Here is a 22,945-nt window from a genome sequence, read left to right as displayed (position 1 = left end):
GTGTACTAACCAGTAACCATAGCATTATACTCAACAATAGGTTTATACCGCGCCGCTGAGCGCTGCTCGCTTCGACTGTACTTGCTACCTGTGTTTATTGTACACACTACGTGATTTTTGATAGAACTTACCTACTAATAGCATGAAGATTGGAAAAGCAAAAAATATAAAAAGAAATACTTACAGAAACGGGCACTATGCGGGACTTTTCTTTGAAAACGCAGAAAGCCGTAGAAATCTAATTACAAACAATTATTTATGAAATCATACGTTCAAAGAGTTAAAAAAAAAGACATCCCTGTCCCTGATGCTTAATTAGCAAGAAGTGAAACTGGTCCTTTATCTTTAAAATTCACGAAGTTACTATTATCCATACAGTAAGTAACGTATTTGTAGGTAAGTATTCCTAATAATTAATCTATACTAATATTATAAAGCTGAAGAGTTTGTTTGTTTGTTTGAACGCGCTAATCTCGGAAACTACTAGTCCGATTTGAAAAATTCTTTCGGTGTTAGATAGCCCATTTATCGAGAAAGGCTATAGGCTAAATATTTCATCACGCTAAGACCAACAGGGGCGGAGCAATGCGGGTGAAACTTCGGGGAACAGCTAGTTTAACATAATAACAATCAGGTAGTTTGTCTTTGCTAATTTGTCTAAAACGAAGAATTATTTCCGAAAGAGTGAGAGAGAGTTATCATTTTAATGATAACTGAGCGAAAATTATCAGGATGATAATCAAGAAGATCAGATAGTTAACATAAACTTTTAAAAATGTTCTTAAATAGATTTCCTATAAAAATAAATAAAAAAGCGCCCCGTGTGAATCAAACACATCGACAAAGGCAAACAACAATGTATAACAAATATTTTGTAAATATCGTTTGAAAAGACCACGTCGCATTTCATTTTACGCGAATGGGCTGTGCATAATAAAGATGGCCTCTACTTTTATTTACAACGAATCCTATTGGAGGAAGAATGTTTATTGTAGTGACGAATTTGTATGCTTGAAATTTCGATTTTGGTAGATTTATTAATGAAATGGGGGAATGAAGTATTACAGATAGTTAAAAGTAAAATAATAAAATTCAGTAATTATAGAAGCAATATAAATATAATTCTACCTTTAGATAGTGTAGTTTCAATATCCAAGGAAACATGGAAAAATTACATAGATTATGAAATGTAAAAAAATTATATACGTCTAAGTATACAATTATAAACAATCATACATATTACAATGTAACAATGTAACAAACAAATAGGAAACAATTAACAAGGATAGAGCCTAAGTACCTACTACCTACCTACGAATAAGGACCGATTTTTTAATCCTGGGTCAAACTTGTTCGTCGAATAACGTAGGTATAGGTCTACCAGAATCTGATGGCATATTTATATTTAAGAAATAAAAGATTTTCATGTGGCAACTTATTTGACAACTATCAAATTGATTGTCAAATTATTTGTCTTTTTTGCAGTTGATAAATAATTTTTAGGATTTTGTCTAAAAAATCTTCGAAAATGTCGAAAAATCCGCTGTGATCACAAGCAAGAGGTGTTGTTTATAATGTGTATAGAAAAATATTTGATGAAGAAGGGTCAAACACATCACAATTTTCAATTTAGAAGATTTTATTGGTAAATTGGACTTACCTGCTTTGATACTTTTAATTAAAAAATATGATATGTAGGTAACTATAATATTGTTTGTTGATTGGAATATAATTTTATGAAAACTTATTACAGGAGTTTCCAATACGGCTATTCGTCAAGTCCAAGCTGTCCAAGTCAATTTTATAATGTGTGTATCTGTTAATACTTACGAAAATAAACATACCTAGTTTTATTTTACTTTTATTTTATTTTATAAAAAATTATAAGCAGTCTAGTTTTCTATCGATAAAACATCGATATTTTCACATGGCATAATGATAATGAACATACAAATATAGGTATATGTAAATAATAATATGTATCACCTGTGTAAAAGTCATATGTATATTATACATGTAAGTATGTACCTACATAATATTAAGTGGATATCTCATTATTAAGTAGGTACAGTATTGTCCACTTATGTAATGTGACTAATGATATTGAGAACAAACTAAAAATAAGCAGTATCAAGATCGTTCAGTCCATTTTCCCTAGGGTTGCACACTCAAAATTTTGATTTCCCAAATTGCCATCAGATTCTGGTTTACCTATAATAAACTGCCATTACAAAACGTATTTCAAATGCCCGTATTTGACAGTTTAAAGGTGACATTTTAATATTATTCTGTAATACTTTAACGGATGGTTAAATTTTAACTAAGGATTGAAAAATCGGCCCTTAGTTAAACAGCACACTGAAAGACAATACAAGAATTAATATTACCGATAGAAACTCAAAAATCGATACTTCTACTAATTAATCTAGTGTTCATAAGACAGACAAAGATACAGAATATTACCTAAACAATAGTATAATATGAGATTATTTTTTCCAGATAATTAAAGTAAGCGTCCAAGAAAATCACAGATAAAGAAAAATATCAAAGATAACAAGTACACAATATACCTACCTACCTATATTATAATCGTCAACTACTGAAGAACCTAAAATTAGACACAAACTGGCAAAAGAAACATTAAAATGGTCAGGCATCAATTTAATGTTGGTATCAGAAAGCTATGCTCATATTCAGTTACGGCAATTGTAAAAGAAGTAATATTCCAGTCTCCTTATAGTAGACAGAATGAATAAATGAATGAATGAAAAATACTTACACCTTATAGGCTTATAGAATATATTTGACAAACTTAACAATAGGCGGCCTTATCGCTGGCAGCGATCTCTACCAAGCAACCCAGAAAAAGACGAGGAAAATATAAATGAGTCAATAACATGGTGGTGCAAAATAAATAAAAGTGCCAGAACAATAATTTTATTGTATATATACTATACAAAAATATATGCAGCTTAGATACATTATAATATACACAGATAATAAACATAGACAGAAATGGTAGTAAAAATGTTATATCTTAAGGAAAAGAGAATAAAGAATATCCTTACAAACACGACAAAACTGACAATGAAAATATTAAATCCAGTAGCACATAATTCACCAAAACAACGCAAACCCACAATATAATACTTGTATTGTTTAATTTCGAGAGCTCTTAATATTACTGTCACAGATGTGAAACTACTTTTAAGAGCACTCAAACCTGCCAAGATTACACCCTTATTACAATCGGAATAAGAGCTATTTTGAGTTTGATTTTTAAGTGGGCTGACTCCGATTGAAAGACTCTAAGAGCACTTGATGGTTGTATTGTTACATTACCCTCTTTTTCATCGCTGGTTAGAGAATTAGTTCGTTTATTGATGGGTTTTGAGGTTGGAAGTATACCCCGGTTGATTGAACTGGTTTATTCTTTTATTGGTGACGTAAATAGAAGTGAAGTTAATGCAAAACTAATCTATACTAATATTATAAGGCTGAAGAGTTTGTTTGTTTGAACGCGCTATTCTCAGGAACTACTGGTCCGATTTGAAAAATTATTTCGGTGTTTGAAAGCCCATCGAGAAAAACTATCCTACTTTTCCTACTTAATATTACAAATGCGAAAGTAACTCTGTCTGTCTGTCTGTTACGCTTTCCCGCTTAAACCTCTCAACCGATTTTGATGAAATTTGGCACAGACAATCTTTAGACCCTGAGGAAGAACATAGGCTACCTTTTATTGCGAAAAAGGCGATGAAAATATTTACCACGGGCGAAGCCGGGGCGGACCGCTAGTAGGCTATATATCAATACGCTAAGACCAATAGTGTTAATGTTAATTGTTAGTAACACTTTAGCTTGAGCAAATATTTCTATTATGTTTTTCTTTACTATTAAATCTACATATTTATTAAATCTACATCTAGTATTTTATAAAATCCTATGTTTTGCATAATAGATAATCCATTTTGAACTTAGTAACTTATTCAGAGCTTCAATCATTACCTACTTGGTTCACACTTTTCTAGATCGTCATTTAAATAAATCTAGACAGTTTCCTCTGTACAAAATCTTATAAATTATCTTTCTTACACATACATTGTGACCTAAGACCTAAGGCCTACTGAGCCGACGGTCCCGGGTTCGATCCCCGGTCAGGGCAAATATTTGTGTGATGAACTCAATTATTTGTTCTTGGGTCTGGGTGTTATTATCTATATATGTATTTATTAAATATTATGTTTATCGTCGCCTAGTACCCACAACACAAGCCTTAATTGAGCTTACTGTGGGACTAGTTCGATTTGTGTAATAATGTCCTATAATATTTATTTATTTATATTTATTTAAGGTTCGACCATTCCAGTGAAAACCAGTAAAAAGTAACTAGTAGTCATCTATTCTCCCATTAGAATATCTGCGGGCATAAAACGACATACATAGGTACTAATGTTTTTTATCAATTTGTCCCCATGCCCCAGTAGGTCCATCGTCCTTGATAGCCAAGAGTCCCAAAAATCCCACTCCTTGTCTAAATCGCCTGAATTGACAGTAATTGGATCTTCCTCTCAATTCCATTGCACTTGATACACTGTCTTTTAAATCTCAACCTTATAACCAAAAACATAAAATTCCTTTTCGCAGACATAACAACTGGTGGATGTTACTTTTCAATTCCGTCTAACCAGTTATCAAAGTCAGTTTTGGTAAGGGAATTTGAACTCTATTTCATACTGCTAGGGTTAATTTTCTTTTGTGTTTCTCGCTGTCCTATTTGACTTAGATACGGAACAGGGGTGCACCAAATCAAATTAATTCGATTAAGATGTTCTGTTTGTCAACTGTTGTAAATAGATCTGTAAATCAAATTTAAACGGTCCCGGGTTGGAATACCGCTGACATTAGGTTACAAATTCAGGTTAATTTCTTTATAGAATTTATTACGTAAGTTTGGAGGTTTGGTATTGTAATCTGAGTCTTATTTGTTTTACTAGCTTTCCACCCGCAGCTTCACCCGCGCAGTCAAAGAAAAACCCGCATAGTGCCCGTTCGGAACGTTCCCGTGGGATTTCCGGGATAAAACCTATCCTATTTCCCGGGGTAAAAAGTAGCCTACGTCCTTTCTCGGGTATCAAAATATCTCTGTACCAAATTTCATGCAAATTGGTTCAGTGAAGTTAAGGCGTGATTGAGTAACGGACAGACAGACAGAGTTACTTTCGCATTTATAATATTAGTATGGATTCTAAGGCCAGATGTAGGATAGAGTTTGGCAAGATTTCGTTTAATAATAAGTTTCTTACTACGCATGTGTTATAAATATTAAGTAATTTAATCCCAAAATGGCTGATCAGATCTAGACGGAATGTGGCAGAGAGATAGATTATAGTCTGGATGAGTATCCTGGTGTAAGGCAATTGAAGCCATGATAATATATGGTACTTATGGCTATCTCTTCAGTCAATTATTTTTCTTGTCCTTTATGGCGAATTTGTAACATTCCAGTTGGGTCTAAATTAGAGGATTTAAAAATTGAATATAACACGATATTATTGTTGTTTGACCTGACTTAAAAGCAAATTTTTAAACAATACTTAGTGTCAATGAAAACACTTACCTAGCTGTTTCCGTTTTCGTTTTTAAGATATTTCAATTTCAAGAAGCACAGCTAGCTAATTTATCAAATAACTTTTTAACAACAATATAATGTTGCATCAAGAAGTAATTCTTATAAAACCCTGGTGTTAAAAATATATATATATTTGTCTTACACGGGTAAATACAAATCTTAATTTGAAACCGGGCGGGCCGCTACAATCGCAAAATGAGCAAGAACTTACTTTTGTAAACTACAACTAGCGCCATCTATTGGTGAATACTTGAACTAATTTAATTAACTAAGGATTACTAATTATTATCCGAATTATTTATTTATTTATAGTTACAGACAAATAATGTACTCTCTCCAATAATCTTAATATCTTAATATTTATACATATTATAAAGGCGAAAATTTGTAAGTATGGATGTATGGATGTTTGTTACTCTTTCACGTAAAAACTACTGAACCGATTACAATGAAATTTAGCACACATATAGAGGGTAACTTGGATTAACACATAGGATAGTTTTTATCCCGGAAATCCCACGGGAACGGGAACTATGCGGGTTTTCCTTTGCAAACGCGGGCGAAGCCGCGGGCGGAAATCTAGTATAAATATAAACAAACCTATCGCTATTATATGCAATTTCTTTTAGACAACTTTTATAATAAACTAGCTGTGTCGCGCGGTTTCACCCGCGTGGCTCTGCTCCTGTAATTCGTCTTAGCGTGATGATATAATATAGACTTCCTCGATAAATGGGCTATCCGAAAGAATTTTTCAAATCGGACCCTACTGGTCCGATTTGAAAAATTCTTTCGGTATTCCCGACATTAGCGCGTTCAAACAAACAAACAAACTCTTCAGCGTTATAATATAAGTATAGATAAGTTTTTTGGTTACATAATAATTATAGCTATCATGGTTTAAAATTTTAATGTTTAAAAAACTAGAATATGTATAGGTCAATTTTTATTACTAAGTACCTGTGGGTTAATAATAAAAATGATATCAAAAGAAGATGATTTCAATGACCTATGCACTAAAATAGTAAGAAAAAAGGTCCTATCTTTTATCTTTGTGCATTCGCCCCAGTTGCACTTTGCACATTGTCTTATCGATAAAAAGAAATTACCTACCCTCACTTTATATTCTTAGTAATATCTGTCTAACTAAATAATAATTTAGAAACTTGTAACATGGTATATGCTATTTCTATAACGTTCATAATATTTTTTTCTATCTGTAATTATGTACCTATGTTTAGGTATGTTATCTACATAACCAGTATTATAATTATATTTATCTTCATTTTATAACGTCATGTAGGGGGTCGGGAGGGGTATGTAGTTTTATATAATGAAGTGAATTTAATAAACAATACTATTTATAATGTTCAGGTAACTTTTTATAATTTTTTGGTAAATTATACGATAGGTACCTACATAGGTAGTTCTACAAACATTAGAAACTACATAGGTACAATTACCTAAGCTTTATTATTTTTATCTACTTAGATATTATGTATTTTTATTTTACCTACCTCCATGAATGAGAATGTAAATACTAAGTACAAATTAGAAAACACAAAGAACAATAGTTTTAACGAACACATATTTAAACCGAACTGTTTCATAAAAAAATCTTAATAAAGTATACAATTTTATAGCATTCTTTTCACATAGCAGATAATACTTCAAAGAGGTGGTTACCATACGTCAAAATAATTAAAAAACACCATTATTCTTAATGTTTTCAATGCGACAGACCGCGCCGAATACCGACCAATTACCGCGAAATAGCATTTTAATGATAATTAAAACTTACCATAAAATAATTAAAAAACTATAACGAATGAAATTTCGCTTTTAAAAAATTCTCAAGTTTTTCCAATTTATTAACACGTAAAGTGAGAGAGACGGATGTATGTGCTGTCTCTGTCGCGGCGGCATGGCGTGTGTCAAATGGCAGATCCCACGGCATCGAGACAGATACGTACTGGCATAAAATGCTAAGTAAATTAATTGAATTAAGGGCCGATTTTTTTATCATTGGTTAAAAGTTACCCGTCCAATAAAGTATTGCACGATAATATTAAAATGTCACTTGTAAACTGTCAATTGTATGCAATAAGAATACATTTTGAAATGGTGGTTTAATACGTTATTAGACGAATTAACCGAGGTGTGAAAAATCAGCCCTTAGTAGATAGTAATAAACGGCTTACTGCTAAATTTACATAATATAAACTATGACGCTCGCAATTTCGTTTTCACAGCAATACGCTCCATGGTCCAGGGAAATTTTTAAAACAAATTCCAACAGTCCAAAAATTTATTCATCTATGTATGTAGTAATAAACAACATAATATAATACGCGTTAAAATTAAGTTATGAATTGTTCAACTGCATTATTTTCCAAATTCAATATGACCATTGTAATGCACATTTGGATAGATTTTTTAAATTTACATTAACACATTTGTAATTGACACAGCGTAAACCTTTTTAACAATCAAGAAGATCTTACCTCCTCTCAAATTATAAAAATACGATTTAGTTAAGTAGTATGGAGTTACTAAGGAGTAACTATGGAGTTTCTTGCCGGTTCTTCTCCGTAGATACCTACTGCTTTCCGAATCGGTGGTAAATGTTAAAAATATGTTATGACGTTTCAAAAGTGCTTCTAGAAGAAGTCTAATTGAATAAATAAATGTTTGAGTTTGAGTTTTAGTTTAGTACCTTCATTTGAATAGCTTATTATAATTTAGCTTTTGTAGTATTACATTACAGTAGCTTAATTAATTAATACTGTTCGAATATTCTATTATATTAGAAAAAAAATATTTCTTATTTACAATAGAGAGTGCATCAAAGCCTTCTATCCCATATGAAAAGAGATCATTCCAAGGCTGTCCGTAGTACAACATAAACAATCGATTTGGATTTTCAATTAGATTATATTAATTAATAAATTAAATAATTCCGAATCCGTCTCTGACAAGCGTCCGCACGACATTTCGTTCTTCGACATTCTTTAAGCAACTTCACTATGTTTGCCCGCTGGCGTCGCTCATGTCGTGACAAAGTTATATATTAAATGTGATATTTTGTTTTTATAACATTCAAATACTTTATAAATCGAATTTTTTTTAAGAATAGAAACAATCCCGGTAAGGCGAAAGACGCAGGTTCAAATCCCACCTCGATATTGACTCAATATTATGATTATGAAACTAAAGACGAAGTACTTGGTTGAAAAATAAAATATATATGTAGTGTAGGAACATAATAAATATAGGTAGGTATATTATATGACAAGCCAACTGTTTGTCTGTTCACGCATTTACCACGAACAATTTATCGTACCTACTTCTGTGATGAATTTTAATAGCATATTTTATTTTAAAATCATTTTTGAGATATATTCACTCAGAACACAAGAACTTACCACTAAAGCTCCGGTAAAAAGGTAGTATTGTGTTTTATTTGTTAATTAATAAATATAATTATATTACATTTTTGTATATTTATTAAAATAAACTTTCACTAAATAAAACTGATAATGATATTTTTCACTTAAATTAGGAATCTATAACATTTTTATAATAAGAATGGTGTTAATAAACTAAAGGCATGTTCTTTTAGTATATTACTTTTTTCAAACGCATGATATTTTATTTTTAATTTTGTAGGATTCGAAAATGGTTCTTGTTTGGATATACCCAAATTTACATCAATTATGTTATGGATTTAGATATACATAAGCTTCTTTCACGTGAGTGAAGCGACCGCACGGCCAGACCCATATTTGTTAAAAATGTAGGTATTTATTTGTTTCTATAAAAAATTCAGCTGTTACAGCCGCTTAAAATCTTAATTTTTCTAGTAGCATCTATCTATTATTTTCCAATTTATTATTACTTATCTAGTAAGAAAAATTGTTCCCACTAGACTCATTCCAATAGGAACTCGTGTCAGTATTTGTAACGATACTCCTCCGTAATGGCTTGACCGATTTTCGTGAAGTTTCTGTTTTTGGTAAATCATTTTTGTCCTTCATAATATTAGGTATATCGTACAATCTTATAGATGGTATAAAGCTGAAACGTTTGTATTTGTTTGAACACGTTGATCTTTATAGTAACTGCTGAACCGATTTCAAAAATTCTTACACTGTTGGATATTTACGTAATGTCTGAGGCTATACATGTACCACAGGCAAAGCCGAGGCGAACCGCTAGTTATTTTATTAACACATGTGAGAGTTTGAGACTTTGAACAAAGTTAGCCGTGTCAGTGATAGATAATAAATACTCAATAATATTATACATATCTATTATAACAAACTTACATTTAGATAATAAGAATCATTTATTACCAAATATTGCATTATTCATTCATACTAGGTACAATATAGGTAACTAGGTTTCCGCCCGCGGCTTCGCCCGCGTCAAAGAAAAACCCGCATAGTTCCCGTTCCCGTGGGATTTCCGGGATTGCGTCATTTTCCCGGGATAAAAAGCCTATGTCCTTTCTCGGGTATCAAAATATCTCCATACCAAATTTCATGCAAATTGGTTCAGTAGTTTAAGCGTGATTGAGTAACAGACAGACAGACAGACAGAGTTACTTTCGCAATTATAATATTAGTATGGATTATATGAAGCAATAAATATTTAAATACAAATAAATAATATTGCAATAGATACAGATTCAATAATGCTTCTAATAGAGTATTTAATATATTTATTATTGCAAATTGGTGTTGAACAGTACAGCAAACATCCAAACTATGTAATAATCGCTATTTAATAAACATATTATCTTCAATTCACGGACAGTTTGAATAAATAATCACGGAAAAAATGTTTTACATAACAATTTAGACGAAAACCTATGCAATAAATCTTCTTATTTCAACTATTACACTTAAAAAGAATTATTACAGTGATTATAAGCAATTACTGAATTTAGTTAAGTGCCGTTTAGCTTTAGTGACCAATAAATTTTGTTAATTTGGAGCGAATTACTAATTACGATGGCGCGTGGCTGAATAGTTCCAGAAACTACCGTAGCGTGTCGTGGCGCTAGTGTAGTGTTCCGCTATTCGCCGCTAGATGGCGGGGTTTCGTATTGATTAGGGTTTGTATCTAAGTGCATATCGATTTTGTATCGATTCGATTCTATTCGAGTTGACAATTTTGTATGTGTTATATTTCATAACAAGTGTAAATGATGTGTGAACTATTTTAAATTGTGATTTTAATTGAACAAATACTGAGAACTATTGGTTTATCAATATTGAGAACTATTGGTTTATTTCCAAGTGAATATTTTTTAATTTTTAAAAACGGAAAATTGAAAATGCGAAAGCAAGTCGTTATTTATTTTGTGTTTTGAAATATTGATAATTTTAAATATACGATACAGAATAAAACATTTCGACGCCTTTTATAGTTTCTTACGAGACGTTAATAGCAGTAAAAGCAATAAAATACCTAGTAATTGATAATTTATATACCCTTATACCTATATATATACAGTTTATAAGATAAAATGTTGCACAATTATTCGAAAAGGGTCTCACGTCCCTTGCTATTCTGAGACTATTATTTATTCGTATTTAGTAATAAATATGGTACCACGCTCTACCATGGATAAAATTCTTATTAAAACACTTTTCGTGCTAAAATGACCAATAAAAGAAAAATTCACTCAACACATTTCAACTATGATTAAAACTTAAAACGACAACTCAGCCCTTTCATTATAAAACATATTTGAAAATACGTCAAAATATATTAAAAACCACATCTCTGAGTTCCCATACAATATCGGAAATATTGTAATTTTAAATCGAAATTTTATATTCACCCCTTGCTACCAGTAAAAGCTATACTTTATTTTATTTCAAAATAAATAATCAATAAAAAAACAAATAATTGTATAAACGATACACCGGTAGATCATTTGTTTTACATTCCACAAATTATTGTAGAAATTCAACCTCAATTTCCTTTTTATTAGGTACCACAGTCAAAGTGATAAGTACTATCATAAAATATATATTTTATAATGTATTTTTAAGCAAAATGGTTGGATATGTGTCCTGAAAGAAGAGCAATGTTAACACTATAAACAACTAACTATATAAACAACTAGCGGTCCCACCCGGCTTCGCCCGTGGTACATATTTCGCAAAGGTAGCCTATGTTTTTCTCCGGGTCTAAAGATTGTCTGTGCCAAATTTCATCAAAATCGGTTGAGAGGTTTAAGCGGGAAAGCGTAACAGACAGACAGACAGAGTTACTTTCGCATTTATTATAGGTATAGTAGTAGGGATACCATATCTATTTTATAAATCTAATGACATAGTTATTGTATTATCCATTTGTTAGTCGTATTTGTTGTTGTTATATGAAATACTGAAAACGATAACATAAAAATTATTAATAATCTTTCAGAGGGCAGTTTCATTAAACACATAGTCGACTGTGACTCGTGGGCTATTTTCCTAACATAGCTTTTAATAGCTTACAGCACTACACTACAAGCTTTATCCAAAATATTATAAAATCCAATACATTATTAAAACAAGATTCGTCTTGTACCGGCGAGTTAATATTCATAATTTTGTATCAAACGTGATTATCTTGTGATGTTTGAACATATTCATATTATATACATTATGTGTACTTTGACATTGATAGTATAGAGTAATAAATATATAGAGAGTTCGCAATACAAACAATGTTTATTTTATCAATAGATAAGAGGCACTTTTTAACTTTAATTTGTTCTATCCTACGACTATTAAATGATAAATTGTAATAATGTATTATCTACTCAGTTATTTTATAAACTAAAATAACATGTACCTAATATATTAGTTATCCTTTTAAGGCAATGCCGAAAGTATAGATATCAAATCTAGATTTTAATAGAGTATTATAATAAGCTTGCTTTTATGACAAGTGTATCGAAATGAAATCCACTTATGGCCATTTTATTTATTATTTCAATCATCTTATGTCTTGTCCTATCAATTAAAAAGTAAAAACCTAGTACATACTTAAATAATTTCTCTAGGAGCTTAATTATTAAAAAACACACACGTATTTTGAAAACATGAATGACATACCTTTTCAGATAGGTACTTAAAATACATACAATTGTCAGTATTCTAATATAATCCACATAAATCAGACATTACCTATACACACATGACACACTATATAAATCACACATTCCACTATAATATAATTTATTAAATAATGCGTCTATACCCACATTACTCTGTGCAACTTAAGTTATCATTATGTTAATACGGCTAAGCTAGATTTCGGCTTATTCGGGCTAATGATAGCCATCTGTCCACCAGACATGGTTTATCCTTTTAAATTAAAATTCCCAAAAAGGCTCTGGGAAGGAATTTTTAGGATACTTTAATTTTAATGTATGGAAAATTACTTTGAGGTCGTACACTTGATTAAAAATGAAAACATTATGACACAAACAAGATGGTTCGTCCTTATTAATATGAATAATATCCGAAAAATACTCAGAAACACGTTGACCGAATTTTCTAAATTTTTATTTTAGTAAGAACCTATATCCGCTGAAATCATAATCAAAGAGAGCTTCGGAACATTCCGCATATATAGGCTATAATATAACAAAGACTTTGCTAAAGTATCATAATCGAACTTTATCCTATCTACCTTTAAACGCGAAAATATATAAAAATGTATGAGTATGTTTGTTACTCTTTCAGGCAAAAACTATTGAACGTATTTTCATGATATTTAGCAATGAAATAGGATGTTTACTAAGATAATACATAAGCTATAGAATATATACTTGTTTTTAAAGCTTCGATCGCGGCTGAAACCGCGCGGCATAGCTAGTTAAGTCAACAGTTATAGCACAGAAAAGCGTGCAGGACTTCATGGGTTTTTCAGTCTATCTGTGCGTGTTGATAACATCACCACTGCTCCAACGGTGAAGGAAAACATCGTGAGGAAACCGACATGTCGAAGAATTAAAAATTTCGACGACATGTGACATCCGCCAACCTGCACTTGGCCAGCGTGGTGGATGATGGCCAGTTCTTTGGCGTGTTATGATTATATTATATTATTATGCTGTTACATATTCTGTAAAATTGTAATTCTGACATATGGAGTTTCTTGCCAGTTCTTCTACTAGGTACCTACTGCTTTTCGAATCGATGGTAAATGTTAAAAATATGTAATGACGATTCAAACTTCAAAGTGCTTCTAGAAGAAGTCTCATTGAATAAATAAATGTTTGAGTTTGAGTTTAACCTCATAAGAGGCCCGCGTCCCAGGAGTTGGAACGTATATGGGCTGATGATGATGATGATAATATATTTAACTATTGTTTAATTATCGTTGTCTCGCCTAAGTATATTGATCATTATATCAATCTACATGTATGTGTCGTGGTCATATCGTAGATTTGATCATTTCATGATATGAGTGGCCATTTCACGAAATGGTCGCATATCGTGAAATGGCCAACATAGTTTGATCAGATCGTTAAATCGTCAACGTTTCACGATTTGGTCATCCAGATTTGGCCAGATCGTATAAAATATGAAGAGTCCATAAAATATTAAAAAATTTCAGGATAACTATATTCTAAAAACTTGTTTAATGTCATTTAAGTTAGTGCCGCGGCAGCGGCCGGCGAATGCCAGAAGCGAATAGTTTTTGCAATAGAAAACAGTTAGGTTAGGTTAGGTTAGACTTTGATAAACAACGCACGAGCCGAGCGAGCAAAGCGAGCGTGCCGCGGCAGCGGCCGGCGAGTGCCAGAAGCGGATCGCTTTTTAAAAAACAAACAATTATAATAATATAGTAGTAGTTTCTTAAATTATTTTATTTAAGTCGCATTTTTTCTTAAATACATATAAGATATCCAAATTTTCCATAGTACTCGTACCTCTTCGTCGTAAATTCTTTGCTATGACTTTCTTCATAATATTGTTATCAAACGAATTATGAAGTTTTTAACTGCGAATAATTTAATTTTTGTCAGCGGCCGCCATCTTATCACATAAACACAGATCTTGCAGCGCCTCTACCAACGATTAATGTAACTATTTTACGATATGATCAAATAATTTTGATCATTTCATGAAAAAACCGTGCGTTAATTGGCCATATCGTGAAACGATTTCTTATCATTGATCTGCCCAAACCACATCATGATGTGGCCAAACTAAATTGGCCATTTCACGATATGCGACCATTTCGTGAAATGGCCACTCATATCATGAAATGATCAAATCTACGATATGACCACGACATATGTACAATTACACCTCCCCAACCAATAACAAATAAAAATAATCATGATCATAATAACCGCAAATTGTGAAACCAATTTAGTGTAATCGTCGCACAATGTAGTTCTATACAGCCCTTCGAATATGACGGTCATGTTCGATTTTAACCGGTTTATTTGTAATTTAACGGGAATTTTACGGGGATTTTGTACAAGTGTGTTTCGGGAAATTGGTGTGTAAAAAAAGTAGAGAAACATGTGATTTTTGATCTGTGTATTTCCAATGACGGTAGAAGTGAAAATATCGTGATTTAAATCCGTTAAGTTAAAGTGGATTTTATTAATTATAATATTCTCCAATAGCGTAGGTATATACCTAAGAGCGTACTACAGTATTCAGGAATATATGGACGATAAAAACCCATGGAGGGTTGTCGCGTAAAAACCACAAGACAGTTCATTGGCATATTATGATATATTATGTAGTTAGATATAAGTTTCATATATTGTAATATTTACATGATGTTAAAAGAGCAACTATGGAGTTTCTTGCCGATTCTTCTCCATAGATACTGCTTTCCGAATCGGTGGTAAATGTTAAAAATACTTACCTATGTAATGACGATTCGAAAGTGCTACTAAATAGTACTCTAATTGAATAAATGAATGTTTGAGTTTGAGTTTAATAGGTAATTTCACGTAGGTACCTACTTTTAATTTTAATTTGAATATAGCAACAATAATATACTATAGTTACTTGCTTTATATATTAGGTAATAATGTACTCGCTTAGGAACTGGATAAAAGTAACTTCTGAATTCTGATATCATCTATCTCCGTAGCTAAATTTATCATGATTCGATCAGCCGTTCTTACAAGAGTAGCAAACATTCATCCATCCTTACCTACTTTCACATTCATTACGTATGGAGGAAGTAGAATATTAGTAGGAAGTGCTTAAAATAGAAAAAGTAAATTTTATTTAAATGTTTCTCCGTATATACGGAACAGGTAAACTCATGAATACCAAATTGACCTATTATAGAGTCCTAGTTTTATTTTATCCTAATTTTGATACATTATGCTAATAGGTTTAACGTTTAATAATATACCTTTGTCACTAGTCAAGGGTCCCGACTTTGTCTGAGTTGATCTGTGATGAAAACAGATAAAAAATATAACCTGTGTTACCACAGATTACCTCATCCACACTAATATTATAAATGCGAAAGTAACTCTGTCTGTCTGTCTGTTACTCAATCACGCCTAAACTACTGAACCAATTAGCATCAAATTTGGTATGGAGATATTTTGATACGCGAGAAAGGACATAGGCTACCTTTTATTGCGAAATATGTACCACGGGCGAAGCCGGCGCGGACCTCTAGTACTAAATAAATACTACGTTTTACTTGGTATACTTAGATGTTGTTTTTCTAATTGTAAAATAAATAAATAAATACATACTTATAATATTATAAAGCTAAAGAGTTTTTTGTTTGTTTGTTTGAACGCGCTAATCTCAGGTTCGATTTAAAAAATTCTTTGGATATTAGATTTAGATAGCCCATTTATCGAGGAAGGCTATATACTATATATCATCATGCTAAGACCATCACGAGCGGAGCTACGTGGGTGAAACCGTGGGGCGCAGCTAGTCATTTATAGCCTATAACACAATTATATTATATTACCTACATAGGTATCTACATTTATTGACCAAAAGATATTATTTTTCCGATCGAGTAGGTTATAAAATAAATTGTGACAAACAAACAATCGAAAAATCTAATCTTTCCGCTTAATAACATTACGGTACTAGGTAGGTATAGGTTGGTTTTTGATGCAGTTTAGAAATTTAAGAACGAATATTCTGCATTTTCTGTGAAAATTTACCATGGTTATGTAAGAAACTAATATTTTCTAACTTACAATTTCAATAAAAAAAACTCATCATTAATTTGATTTGAAAGAAATGCATTATAATCGAAAATCCAATAGCAACAACAATACAAATATACATATTATACCTATAAATAGATATTGGATAAAATCGATAATACAGCAAGCAAATCGATTCCCACATTTGATTGACACCGTTCATTATGTAACCACAAACAACCCCATACAGAATACAACCCCTATTTATTTATTTATTTACACACAAATAAATGACTTCAACCGCCGTCGCGACAGACGTGCGGCGCCTACGCGTTTTCCAAAAATTTAAAGCCGGCTACTCACGTACCTCGACCGCCTCCTTGGTACAGTGGTTGACGCGTGAGCGTATAACCGAGGGGTCCTGGGTTCGATTCCCGGTGGAGACGAAGAAAAAAAAATGTCTAGGTGTGGAAGGACACAGAAGGCTGATCACCTACATCACACATGTCCCTAAAAAAATCGATCAGTGAAACAGATGTACGCATAATGCATCTGCCCCTTACCCCACTTGGGGACATGGGACTTACACTTACACTCACGTTACACGTACCTGCCGCAGGGGCAATATTGGAACAATCTCGGTTGGTCGGCGGTCGGGGCAATTTCAGTTGTTCTCTATATTGCCCCTGCTTACTTATACACGTCACAATTAAGGGTCCAAGGAGCCAATAAAGGGTCAAATTGCCCCTGCTGCAGGTACGTGAGTAGCCGACTTTAAGGTGATCCTGGCAGCCATTAAAAACGTATCATAGACTGTCTGATCTTTGGATAATTTAAAAACGTTTTACGCTTAATTTTATTATAATAAGGATCAAACATTATACGTTGTTATATTCGTCTTATTTGGGATGAGTAATAAGTACTTTAAATATTTTTGTTTTATGTTTAAAAATAAGCTATAGGTAATTTGTCTCTTCGAAGCAGGCAATACTAAGCACCCACCGGCCACCATCGAAACTCATTAAAATTATTATTGTCATTACATTACAATAAATTACTGTGTAAAATTCATTATTTGATACCCCCCTCTATATTATATTACAGGTGGAATTTTGAAATGCCACCCGAAGGGAAAGTACTCTTAATAGGTACTCCAGAAAATTTTAATCAAAGAAACATTGCTTTAATATATAAAAGCAAGAAAACTGATATTAAAATTTTCCGAAAAATCGCTTACCTTCGCGAGTATCGAATCGAATCTGTTGAAAATATGACCTGTCAAACTTGATAATGAACTGAGAGGGTTACTAAATTTTCATCGAAAATAAGAATTGTTTAAATGGACATATTATTTTGTATCTAAAGGATTTTTAAACAACTTTATATTTTAATAGAAAAGAATATAAAGTGCTAACGAGTACAAAGCTTATAATAAATTATTGTTAGGAATAAAAAGGAGGGCGTAGAATATACCTAAGTTTGAAGGTAGAATGCACTGCGATTCTATACAACTGCCTAATTGGTGTATTCAGTTGATAACAAATGACAGCCAGTCACAGACTATTAACAAAGTGATGGTAGTTGGGTCAAACTAGTGTTGCCGCTCGATAGTCCACTATCGATAGTCTATCGATTAACTATCGATAGTTGGGGAAAAGCAATAGTATCGATAGCACTATCGATACTATCGATAGTGTCGATACTATCGATAGTATCGATAGTTCTATAAGCGTAAATACTATCGACACATAGCAATACCATCGATAGTATCGATACTATCGAAGCTCAATATCGAACGAACTATCGATACTATCGATAGTGTCGATACTATCGAAGCTCAATATCGAACGAACTTTCGATACTATCGATAGTGTCGATACTATCGATAATATCGTCCCATCGATAGTGACCTTTTTCTCGATAGTATTGCTTTATCAATAATATTATAGTGGATGACAGAGAACTAGTTAGATGTTTGGTTATAATACTTTTCAAGTTATCTATTGGAGCTTTGTACAATCCATTTTTTTAGTTCGTTAATTCGTAATCTAATAAGCCACGTACATTTGTGCATAGTTAGTGTCTTCTAATTTAAATTGACCCATTATACCAAGAAATCGTGAACAATACTATTGCACAATTTACTACTATCGATAGCTCAAAACTATCGATAGTATCAGTACTATCGATAGTATCGATTGTAGTTGCAATATTCAGTAGCAATAGTATCGATACTATCGACAGTATCGATAGTATAGCAACTATTGGCAATCAATACTATCGATTTTATCGATACTATTGCAGTTCATCAATAGTATTCCATGATTAACGCTATCGATAGTATCGATAGTATCGATAATATCGATACTATCGATAGTGCTATCGATATTCTGACTTATTTTCAAGGTCAACTATCGATAGTCAAACTATCGATAGTTCGGCAACACTAGGTCAAACTGTGAATAACAACAGCACAGAATCCTACTAATATTATAAATGCGAAAGTTTGTGAGGATGGATGTATGTTTGTTACTCTTTCACGCAAATACTACTGAACCGATTACAATGAAATTAGCACATATAGAGGGAACTTCACTGAAGTCCCACGGGAACGAGAACTATGCGGGTTTTTCTTTGAAAAGTTTTTCTTTGTGGTCGAAGCCGCGGTCGGAAAGCTAGTATAATATTATGTTCGAGCATCAAGTTACAATTCCTACGAATTCGACCCCATTTCTCAGCAAGGCGACATTTTATAGAATTCGACAGCTTATCACGTTTAACGGGAAAAGTGACCACTATATTGTTATAATATAGCGGTTACCGTTAAAACTTTCAATTCTCATCATCATCACCAGCCTTTGTTTGTCTACTCCTGGAGAAAGGCCTCTCCTTGTCCACGCTAAGATGACAATAATTATTCCTCTGAACAAAATTTAAGAAGTTGTATCTAAATATGCATGTATATATGTACAGAACATACATAACACAAAGAGCTTATCGCAATAATATTCGCAACAAATTCGAGTGGCTCACAAAAGAGGCAAGGAGCGAATTTTCCGCAAGTTTGAATCGTAAAATTGACCCATCGTCCAATTTGGTTATTATTGTTCGGAATGCGAGGGTAGTCGCGAATCAGTTGTATTGTGCGCGCTCAGTCGCTCGGAAGCGGCCGCGGGGTGCGGACGTGGGGCTGTATTTTTAACTGAACTTCTTTACAAATAGAAACAAATCTCATAGTTGTAGGCTAATGAGTTTATTGTAAAAATATACATATTGTGGTTTGCTGTAGGAAAATTTTAATTTAGCTGAATAAAAAGGTACCTGCATATAAAATAATTAAAACTAGATACTATATCATAGAAAATATACTCTAACGTCCCCATATCGAATTTATCTAGGTGTATTTATTTAACTTACAAGATGAAGGAGAAATTACATCTAAAAACTATTTACCTAACCAATTTTGTAAAAACTTTCACCTGTAAAAACAAACATTATTGCAGCGGAGTATCATGCATATTTCATTTCATTCTTATATATTTTTAACTATGTGACAATTTATATCTACCTACATGCAGTTTTATTATAAAATATAAATATAGAATTAAGAAAATTTGCTGTGGTTGATCCAAATATAACCTAGGTCACTAAAGAATAAGTATCTAGCTTTCAGAGGTGAAAACCAAAAGTAACTTAAATGAATGACAATCACATAAAATAGGATGCTATTTATTTTATTTAATCGTATAACCATGAAAACAAGTATGTACTAAAATTTTAGGAAACCGAATTCAGAACCTTGTTTGTAGGCTTTGAATAGTCCTCCTTATACCCTGAATAATTTTCCAGTACCTAGGTACTTCGGAGACAAAACTAAGTATAATATTGAAAGTGTAATAGGTACGTAACTTATAAGCATAAAGAAAGTCAATTCATCTATATTCTATAAAATACGTCTTCTAAACCTTTTTAAGAATGTTTTACAGCTACGTGTCGAATATATATGACCCTATTTTAGTTTATTAAACACGAAATTAATTTAGCTATATTAATTAATATTAATATTTTTCTTAAAATGTGTTCCTAAAATACGCACTACCCCTGTAAAAAAAAGCTCTCTGCGCTAATGAACGAACAATAGATATTATAAAGAACATAATTCTAATAAAAAACATAAGAAACTCAATGCCGTAACATTCGATTGAAGTCAAATGGCGATAATAAATCACATTCAGAGTGACGCCATTAAAACAACATTTACAAGAATTCCCTGTCAACTCAACGTAAATAATATTCGAGCGATTAGTAGCAGTCATGAAAAATTATTCAAGAACAGAAAACCATTATTTTTTGAACCACGCGTCCCCTTTAGCTCTATAAAAGTTTAATAAAAAAAACAAACAAAATTTCTCGACAAGAGCTCAAAATAATATGGTCGGTATTGCTTTAATGCGATTCTACTGTACACTCATAAATGTATATCTGTCTCGCTTTAATCAATATTATAATATGTGTTAGAGCGTGAAAGGCGATTTTCTGTTGCATATGATTATCAGATGTGGCGGGAAATGATGGAATAATGTTGTCTCGTTTTTAAGTATTTTCGAATATTATGTAAGAAAAGGACGGTTAGTTAATTTGAAATATGAGACTTCATTATGTGAATTTTTGTTGCATTACTACGAGCATGAAAGGGTTAAAAATTAAAATGCGTTCGCGTTTTTTTCACTTTAACTCGCATTGAGAAAACTTCATTTGAAAATCGTATGTACAGAACTTTTTACTTTCTAAACAATTGAAATTTTTAATTTAAGAGATTATCAATTAACTAGGTATTTACAATCTAGATACATATACCTAGTAATAAAAAAAACGCAACGCGTCTTGTATAATATCGTTAAAATAATATTACAAGAGGACATATTGCTACATATTTATTGTTATCTTATTTTTTAATACCAATATGTAACATAAATGTAAATAATTAAGCGATTTTGAGAAGTTAATTCACTGGCAGAAACTCAGAAAGCTATATTTTTCCCTTGATCATACTAAAGAAAGAATTTACCGATTTCATTTCCCTTTTCATCTTCTTTGATGATTCTTGTTTAGGTTAAAATTGCGCGAGTTTTGCATGAAATTAGAATTTCACGATTAAGTTTTTTATCATTTATTTATGGGCTTTTAATCTGAACTATTGTAAAACAGAATAACATCAGTAATTGGATCAGCAAGTAAGGACCTATCTAGTATCTAGTATGTAGGTATCAGTTGGATCAGCAAGTAAGGGCCTATCTATGAAAAATGCGAAAAAACACTGTTTATATTATATGTCAAAATGCCTGAAACGCTGAATAATTTTGGATGAATTATTGATAGATAGAATGCAAAATAAAACAATATATTTATTCAAAAACATATCTAGCTTGTGTTCGAAGATAACTTACTATAAAATCCATATATAAATTATTAAAAAGAATAACCTAATGAATATTACAATTGTTTATGTAAAAAGGACATAATATTTTTGTGTATAATTGATAAGAAATTTGAATTAAACAATAGATACCTGCTACGAAATAGACAAGACGTTTGAATACCTATAATATTTTAAATGCATCATTCTTTTTTCATACAGACCATAGAGCAAACTGATCTTTTTTTTTTGAAGTGAAACTTCTTTATCGGGGTTGGAAAAAAATTTAGTGTAACATTTTTTCGTTACGCGTGACATTTTTCCGTTACGCGCCATCTTTTTCTTATCCCTACCACGCGTGATTCTACGTATTTCTGTAAAGTTGCATATAGTAAATTATTTTTTGAAAAATAAGGTCATAAAGAAGTTTCACTTCTTACGTGTGTACACTAGTACACGCACACATTTTTATTTTAGGTACTAAATCTTATTCTTAAAACAAAAAGTTTAAACCAATTCTTTTTGCAATGAAAAAAACTGCAAACACGAAACAAACTAAAACAATGTAGGATCGAAAATTATAAAAATGGAAACGCGTTTATTCCACTTTTGAATGTACCCATTTACACACGCTTGTTGTGTATGGGGTTGAAACTGGGAACGTTAACCGACTTTGAAAAATGATAAATTCATTTTACTGAAAAACTTCAATATGGTAGATATCTAT

Source organism: Colias croceus, chromosome 28 (assembly GCF_905220415.1).
Source record: "Colias croceus chromosome 28, ilColCroc2.1".
NCBI lineage: Eukaryota > Metazoa > Arthropoda > Insecta > Lepidoptera > Pieridae > Colias > Colias croceus.
Note: the sequence above shows the minus strand (reverse complement) of the source record.